Here is a 7,345-nt window from a genome sequence, read left to right on the forward strand (position 1 = left end):
ATTCTGGTTTCTAAGTAGCAAACAAAGACTAACAAAATCAGGGGAATGAATAAAATTTTATCATTTCCAGTGTCTAGTGTCAATTAAAACCTTTAATCAATGATCATCTTTTAAAATGCAAATATTTTTTGAAGGAAAGAAACAAAGCACCCCTTAAAATTCAGTGTGAATAGGGTATAAGGATGCCCATTTGTATCACCAAGGGACATCTATTAACTTAGAGGTCACTTAAGGATGGAGGAAATGTAAAATGGAAAGATTGTACAATTAAGGCAAGCTCGACTCAAACTTGAAGATAGTGATGCAGAAGGAAAATATAGTTACCATTTTGAAACTCATTTAATCACATCATTTTTTTCTAACTTAAAAAAATCTATTGACATGACAGATGAGAACATGAATTTATGAATAAGAAGTTGTGTAATCATTTTGTAATAAAAGATCATTTTCATTAAATAGAAATGATATTTGGTAAGAAAGAGATTTACTGAGCTGATTTCAATTCTACTTGCCAAATGACTTCCAGATAGTTTAATCTAATGATCATTTTTGTCTTCATTAAATAGAACAACTGGCATTCAACAGATTTGATGGCTCCTTTGGCCTTTCAGATACCCTCCCGACCTGGATGCTGGGTGAACATGTTCTCATATTTTTTCTCCTTCCTTAGTGGTTGTTCCTGTTCATTAGACATTGCTGTATAAAAATGAATGAACCCAAACAGTCACATTTCAAGAGCCATGTCTTATACAGTCTCTCCTCTTTAATAATATTCTACAGTTTATATGTTACTTCTGTGTTAATGATTCTATTTGAATTTTGAGGATTCAACTGTGCATTTCACTTACTTCTTCATAAACAATACTTTGATTACAAGTAACATAACTCACTTAAAATATCTATAACACACATTCAAACACAAGCACAAATATTGCTTTGAAAAGGTACAATAGTCTCCCCTGGGGAGTCAGCCCTGCCTGGTAGATTCAGTTGAGGCTGGTCCAGTCCCCTCCTCCCTGCACCAAGGCTGAGCCAAGTGTCTCAGCCTAGGCCCTAGGTTCCAAAAAGCCAGCTCATGTACCAAGGACAGGTCTCGGTCCCACTGCCAGGGGGCCTCCTAAACAGTTCAAGCTCATCAACTCTCTCACTTATCCAGAGGGCCTGGTCCAGTTCCATGGGGGCTCCTCAGCTATTTGTTCACAGTTCACGTGTTTCCACTAGTTTGGCTATTTGTCCCTGTGCTTTTTCCAATCATGGTCTCAATATCTCTTGCTCATATAATCCCTCCTCTCTCTCACCGCCAATTAGACTCCTGGAGCTCCACCTAGGGTTTGGCCATGGATCTCTGCATCTACTTCCACAAGTCACTGGATGAGAGTTCTATCATGACAGTTAGGGTGTTTGGCCATCCGATCACCAGAGTAGGTCAGCTCAGACACTCTCTCGACCATTGCCAGTAGTCTATTGTGGAGTTATCTTTGTGGATTTCTGAGGACCTCTCGAGCACTCTGCTTCTTCCTATGCCTTGCTTTGGAGGAGGTGGGAATGGGGGGTGGATTGAGGGGGAAGGCTGGGAAGTGGGAGGAGGGAGGGCAGGGGAATCCGTGGCTGATATGTAAAATTAAATAAATTATAAAATAAAAATATTTATAAAAAAAGAAAAGGTACAATAGCTCACAAAAGTCAAGGATAGGAAGTGAGTTGGAATAGGAACTGCCCCTAGAGAGTATGGAGAAATCAAATTGAGTTTCTTTATGCCTATCCCTGCCCTTTCTCCTTTTTTGGGGGGAGAGTTTTCTACACTTATCTGCTCAGCTTCACTCATAAGATGCTGATACTCTACTTGTTATAATTTTGAATTCTGAGCAGAAAACATAATGGAACCAGCTGAGCCTTGGGAGACAGTCTCTTTGATATGTTCTGCTCCATAAACTCTAGCTATGGCAAGCCTTACAGTCTGAAGATATCAGGTTGCCACTTCTGTGAAAAGGGCACTTTTATGGAAGAGGCAGAGTAGGAAAAGTCCACTGTGACAATATATAGGATCAATTCTGTTATATAGGATGTCATGGTAGGCAGTGCTTCCTCTTTTGACCTACTGAACACAAACAATCTCCTATCCACTTTTGCCCTCACATTCGCATGGGGAATGCTGATGCTCCCTGGCACAGCCCATTCACTGCCATTGAACATTGTGTCTGTGTCTGCAACCACCAGGATGCCAAACAAACCAGGAAAGAAGTTCTTGTGTTTTTTCCTTTTCCTTTTGATATTTATCCTTAGCTTACTATTTACATGTATATGCCTGTGTGAGTGTGGGTTCATGTATATGTGTGGGTGCCCCAGTAGGCTAGAAGCACTTGGGATTATAAGCATTAGTGAGCCTCTGACATTGATGCTAGGATCTGAATACTAGTCCTCAGGAGAGAACAGCAAGTGATCTTAAATGCTTAGTCATCTCTTTAGCTCCATCTCCTGCTTCTTAAACAAAGCTTAATACGGGATAGTTTTTAAGAAGATTTAAATAGGCGGGGCAAAAGCATATCATACAAGGATGCTATTCATGAGCACTTACAATGGGGTGGATCGGTAAAGAAACTCAAACCCAAGCACCTGTCAAAAGAATTAGCACAGCTCTGTTCTTTTCTTCAAGTTCAAAGTAAATAAAACAAAGAATCAAAACATATCACACATCTTACAGAAGCAGTATAAAAATTATTTTCCCCAAATAACTTGTTTTGCATCCCAAGATAACTTTTTTGTGTCCATCTAGAAGAATGTTGGTGATGGAGATACACAGCATGCGAAATTAATAATACTCCTATGATGGTTTTTAATTGGTATATGTGTAAAGATTTCAATTGTGTACATATGATGGATTATCTCAGTGCTCACCAATGTTAGTAAATACTATTATTTCTCTTGGTTTTGTCATAATTATTAATTTACATAATGTTACGTATACAAGGATATGAATTTTGTGTGTGTGTGTGTGTGTGTGTGTGTGTTCCATCTGACATAAGTCACCAACCTGGTAGCCAATACTTTAGAATATACACAAGTAGGTGTGTGTACAAAGTAATTCTTGATAGTATTAAGCATAGGTATAGCATTTATGATAGGATGATAAAGACAAAGTTGCCTTGCTACATGCCATATCCAATCCATATGTTCATTACAAGTTTTCTAATTTCTCTGGATTTGCTTTAACTTCATGACCTTGACAACTTTTAGGATAATAGTTGTGTCATGAGATTCCTCCAAGTTGGATGATCACATAGTACTGCAAACTTAAAAAAATTAGTCTTGCCGGGCAGTGGTGGCACACGCCTTTAATCCCAGCACTCAGGAGGCACAGCCAGGCGGATCTCTGTGAGTTCGAGGCCAGCCTGGGCTACCAAGTGAGTTCCAGGAAAGGCGCAAAGCTACACAGAGAAACCCTGTCTCGAAAAACCAAAAAAAAAAAAAAAAAAAAAAAATTAGTCTTTTCTTTTTGAAATTAGTAAGCATAGTGGAATGACTCTGATATTATAGAAACATAGCTTCTGTAGACTTTCAACTTATTCACACATTTTTATTAACCTGCACTCCCGTTTTCTCTTTTCATCTCTTGTTTAGTATGTTAGAGTCTATTGTTGCCTCCATTTTTTTGGTGATGCTTTTCACTTTGTTGGGTTCCCACTCTACTGGATTTGTTTTGTGTTTTGACATATTCTACTATTTTTTATGCATCTCCCCACTTTTCTGATGCTAAAGTTCTACCAGAGTTGTCTTGTACTTCTGGTGACTTAAACCTGGAGTTGATGCCATTTTCCAAGGAGCTCTACTTTCTTCATTTGGTCAAACATCTTGTGCATAGGAAGCATCACATCTCTGCTTCTTTTGCTTTCTATATGATCGCTGTGTTTTCCCTATCTAGTATCTCTCTGTCTTTGTGGAATAATTTCCTTTCTAAACATCACAAGGTCTTACACCTTATTCCTTTTGACTCTAACACACTCTTCCACACTGTTTGAACTCTGAGTCCCCAAGTTAATTTTTTTTGTGACAATGTTTTTACTGTTTAGGCTCCAATACCCTGTCATGCAGCAGTGATGCAGTCCCTCACCATCCTCACTATGGCAATCTTTCTTGTTTTATCCAGTGAAACCCCAAGAACTGAACGCTCAAAAAGAGAAGATGCTTGTATTTATTTTCACTGGCTGCCAAAAATACTGCAGTTTTTTTAAATTTTTTTACTTTTTTATGAGCAGAAAATGTTTTGCTGGCACAGTAAAAGGGAAAGGAAGCAGAAAAGAGGATTTTTATTCTCAAGGAATTGCCAGGGTAATTGGAGAGACAAGACAGCTCATTTTATCTTTAGAATATTCTGTAAGGCATAGATTAGTACCCTTATCTGAGCATAGCTATTACGAATATGAACTTATTTTCTTTGAGGAGATAATTTCTCAGCAGTTTTGAAATACTATAAATGGAATTGAAGAGAAAAAGCTAATGTAAGAATTTAGAATACTAAGCAAATTCTAGAAAGTCTCAGTGACAAATTATACTTCTTTCTCTCTGACTTTTTTCTGGTTCAGAATGAATGAATAGCATAGATGATACCCTTTAGGGAAATAAAATCATATTAATTTACATCATTATAATGCTGCTGGGAATCAACAACCAAGAAAATAACCACAACATTCTCACATAATAATTCCACAAACATGCCAACTGTTTTCAATTCATAAATACAATATCATACCATGCTGGTGACTTTGACTCTTATAAAATTTATTCAGATTATAATGTTTAAAACCTTGGTGTTTTAAACATATAAGATGAATATCATATATTTACAAATGAAATAGCTACAATGATAAGTAGAAAAGTATATGTGTGGATAGCTAGCTTGTGTGTCAGATGAAGGAGGAGCTCTGTGGTGATGATAATCATACCTGTGCCTGATCTCTCTGACAAGCCTATGCTGAGCACTCTTTTTTTGTTTTTTGTTTTTGTTTTTGTTTTTGTTTTTTTGTTTTTTTTTTTGGTTTTTTGAGACAGGGTTTCTCTGTGTAGCTTTGCGCCTTTCCTGGAACTCACTTTGGAGACCAGGCTGGCCTCGAACTCACAGAGATCCGCCTGGCTGTGCTTCCCTAGTGCTGGGATTAAAGGCGTGTGCCACCACCGCCCAGCCTGAGCACTCTTAAATAAGCTAAAAAGACTGAAACTACAAGGTGCAGAAATACAAATGGGAAGAGCTGAGGCAAAGCCATTATGCAGCTAGAGCTTCCCTTTTCTTTGTTTCATCCCCTGTCTGCCCTTTGTTACCTCATACTCACTCTGAGAACTGACCATTTTTTATCATATGATTATAGATGAGACATGAGAAGCCCTAATTTCAGTGTATGGAAGCTTCATCACCAATGGGAAGGGTCTTACCCTCAGCAAAACCGAGAAATTTCAGACAAAAGACTGATTGGAAGATATTATGTCATATGTTCACATCTCCTTAATCCATTTTTTGCAAGCCTGTGTTGAAATGAGCTTTTGTTTAAGCTCAGGATATACTCAATTGGAGTACTAGGTAATTTATGCATCGCTATTGGAAACCCACACTGTTGGCAGTAATTAATAAGTAATAATGTCATGGCAGTTCTTTAAGACTTCCCATTATAAAGGAAGATAGCAAAGAGCTGATGGGACATGATACTAATTCATATACTTTGTAACTCATAAGTGGGTTAGAATCAACCCAATTTGAAAGAAGAAAAGCTAACTTCATGGTAAAGCTAAATTTGGGACTTAGGGTCATGTTACAGAGTAGCACAATTTATGTAACCATGTTGTGAATGATCTCACAGGAATAGGCTAACAAGCCATAGGAGGGATGAGTCAGCACATTGTGCATAAACCCTATGATAAGAAAGGGCTAGACAGGAAATATGTTACAGGAAAAATGTTTTAGGTAATTCTTCAACTCTAATTTAACAGTTAAAAAAGTGGGGAGTGGCAAGAAGGACAACTATAATGATGTACTGGGTCAAATTATGTGACATCAACCACCTTAGTGCCAGATGAGAAAGAATTGAACATTAAAAAAATGCGTTAATTGAAAAATTAAACCGAACTTTGAAAGAAGTTACCTATAGTATGCCTGGATAGAGTATCATATTCAATTTATGTAGAAGTAAGTCATGTCAGATCTTTAATACAGGAAAGACCAATTACCAGCGAGAACTTCAGTATATTAATTTTATATAGGATATATAATAGCTATAACTGAATATAATAAATAGACAGCTACAGATTTGAGATGTATTCTCTTATTCATATATTCCATCAATATGTAAGTTTATCCAGTGATATTGTAATTTGGAAACACTTGTGACAATAAAGTTATTTCTTTACTAAATTACCTTTCAACCCAATTTTACCCTATACTGAATGGAGGAAATCTCTTTCTGTGCTTAAATTGTCATGGAAATCTAACTAAGGAAAGTTTAAACAACATACAGCATTTGAGAACGTAATATAAATAGGCTCAAGATTCAATTTAAAATTATATCATATGTATAAATATTCAAAACTGAATGAGGTAAAATGGTAGTTATTGTTGAAAACAAGACAAGAGGGGTATTCAAAAACCTAACAAGAATTTTAAGACAGCTATGATAACAATGTATCAGTAAGCAATTATAAGCAGGCTTGAAAGGAATCCAAATAGTAATAAACCTAAACAAAGAAATAGAAAATGTAAAGAATAATGGAAAAAATGATAGAAGCTGAAAAAAATAAAATTATCAACTACAGGGCTCAGTAAATGTCTTCAATGAAGGATGCAAGAACTGGAGGAAAGAGTCAGTAAATTTTAAAGTGACACATATAAATAACTCAGCATGTAAGAGGAGGTGTATCTGTTGGGAGGAAGGGATAGATTCAAAAACTGACAACCTGTGCCAGAGGACGGACTTTTACATCATGAAGGTTTCAAAGAGGAAGACAGAGTAAACAGGGATGAAAAGGCAATCAAATAAAAAACAGCTGAAAATGTCCCCAATTTTGAAAAGGAACAAATAATCTAGTTTCAGAAAGCTGAGAAAATTCCAAACAAAATAAGATAAACTCAATCCATGCTGAAACACACATAATCCAATGTCTGAAAATGACATACAAAAGAAAACTCTAAATAGTAATCATACAAAAACACCTTGCTTACAGAAGAAAACACTCAAAATAATGGCTAACTTCTCATTCAAACCACCAATGCCAGGAAGAAGCAGGCAGCGATGTGGAAAGAACTGCTGATCTATTTTCCTTCAGTTAAACATTCATTGTTTGTCAGTTAGAGAAACCTGCTTCA

Source organism: Peromyscus eremicus, chromosome 6 (assembly GCF_949786415.1).
Source record: "Peromyscus eremicus chromosome 6, PerEre_H2_v1, whole genome shotgun sequence".
NCBI classification, from domain to species: Eukaryota; Metazoa; Chordata; class Mammalia; order Rodentia; family Cricetidae; genus Peromyscus; species Peromyscus eremicus.